We start from the raw sequence: 2348 nt of genomic DNA, 5'->3' as shown, positions 1-2348 counted from the left end.
ACCAACCAAGAACTTAACGATATCCTTCAAGAACTTCACTTTTTAACATGTAAACAACTCAAAATCACTGAATTGAACCCATCACTAAAAGATCTCACATACCTTAATAGGGATCACCCCCGACGAATTCCATGAATTTCATTCCAAACGCTTGACGTTCTTGGCGAAATCTTGGCTTTTCTCCCTTTCTTTCTTCTTTTCTCTTTTCTCCAAGCTCTAAGCGTATTCTAATTTTCCAAAACTAAATTAAGTTCTGTTTTTACCCCAACAAACCCCTAAAAACGAATTAGGAAATTAATTAGAGAAAAGACTACTTTGCCTTTCCCCTAAAATCCGGATTGGGACTTTCCTCAATCCAACAACCCAACTTCCGAAAAGGCATATCTCACTCATACGATATCGAAATCGTGCAATATCGGCGGCGTTGGAAAGATCTCTCCAAGGGATTTCCAACCATATCAAGAGCTTCTCCTAAATTCTCCTGAGCTAGGATTTATGGCCGTTTGAAAATGGCCAAAACTCGCTTTCTTAACTTACACAAAATTTCTAGATTTCCTTTTTCTTTCCAAAAAATCATTATTTTCATATTTTAAACTCTTTATAGTCGTTTCTAGGTGTGAGATGTTACAATATCTCCCCCTTGTGAACATTCGTCCTCGAATGAGCTTTATTTCACTAAGCTAAGGGTGGTAACATCTAGTTCAAACACCCGACAAATAAATGCAACAATCAACATGCTCATTCAAAATTCAAAGAATACTAAGAAGAGAATTAGTACCTTGATTTGCATTCCCTCCAGATTCAAAGAGATGTGGATATCTCTTCTTCATATTTTCTTCAGCTTCCCAAGTAGCTTCCTCAACAAATTGGTTCCTCCAAAGAACTTTGACTGAAGCTACTTCTTTGATCCTCAACTTGCGAACTTGGCGATCTAAAATCTGAACCGCAATCTCCTCATAAGATAAGTTATCCTTAATCCCAACATTTTCAGTTGGTATAATCAATGAAGGATCTACCATGTACTTCTTCAACATGGAGATGTGAAACACCGGATGAACTACTGCTAACTCTTGAGGTAGCTCCAACTCATAAGCTACATTGCCAATCCTCTTGGCTATGTAATAAGGTCCAATATACCGGGGACTAAGCTTCCCCTTCTTACCAAACCTCATGACACCCTTCATGGGTGAAACCTTCAAATAAACTCAATCATCTACTTCGAACTCTAATGGCCTTCTCCTAACATCTGTGTAGGATTTTTGACGACTCTGCGCCGTTTTCAACCTCTCCTGAATCACCTTTACCTTCTCCATGGCTTGGTGGACTAAATTTGGTCCTATCAACCCTGCTTCACCAACTTCGAACCATCCAATAGGAGATCTGCATCTTCTCCCATAAAGAGCTTCATATGGAGCCATTTGGATGCTAGAATGAAAATTGTTGTTGTAAGCAAACTCGATGAGAGGTAGGTGATCATCCCAATTTTCCTTGAAATGAATCACACAAACCCTCAACATATCTTCTAATGTCTGAATGGTGCGCTCTGCTTGCCCATCTGTCAGGGGATGAAAGGCAGTACTCAAGTTCACCTTTGAACCCAAGCCTTTTTGGAATGACTTCCAAAACTGTGCAGTAAATTGCGCACCTCTGTCTGAAATAATAGAGACCGAAACTCCATGAAGTCTCACCACCTCCTAAATGTACAACCTGCATAATCTTCTGCCAAATGGGTAGTCTTTACCGGTAAAAAGTGGGTTGATTTTTTCATTCTGTCGACAATCACCCATATAAAATCATGTTGTCTGCGCGACCTTGGTAAGCCCGTGATGAAGTCCATATTAATCATCTCCCACTTCTATTCTGGAAGTTTGATATTCTGCGCCAAATCACCAGGCCTTTGGTGCTCAACTTTCACTTGCTGGCAATTCGGACATTTGGCAACAAATTCAGCAATATCATTCTTCATGCCATTCCACCAAAATACTTCTCTCAGATTGCGATACATCTTTGTGGAGCCCGAATGAATGGAATATCTGGAGCTATGAGCTTCCTTCATGATTCTCTCTTGGAGTCCATCCAACCATAGGCACACACAATCTACCTTGATATCTCAATACACCATCTCCCCCTTGTTCAAAAAGCTAATACTCTTTGCTTATGAACATTTGCCTTTAAGTCTAGCAAAATGAGATCTTGGTCTTGCTTTCCTTTCACTTCTGACACTAGTGATGATTCAGCCCCATTCGTCACCACTATTCCTCTTTCTGTAGAATTCATCAGTCGGACTCCTAAGTGTGCAAGTCTATGCACATCTTTCGCTAACTCTCTCTTTTCTTCATCAACATGGG

Source organism: Solanum tuberosum, unplaced genomic scaffold, assembly GCF_000226075.1.
Source record: "Solanum tuberosum cultivar DM 1-3 516 R44 unplaced genomic scaffold, SolTub_3.0 scf00143, whole genome shotgun sequence".
Lineage (NCBI taxonomy): Eukaryota > Viridiplantae > Streptophyta > Magnoliopsida > Solanales > Solanaceae > Solanum > Solanum tuberosum.
The sequence above is the reverse complement of the archived record's forward strand: the minus strand, read 5'-3'. Positions refer to the sequence as shown.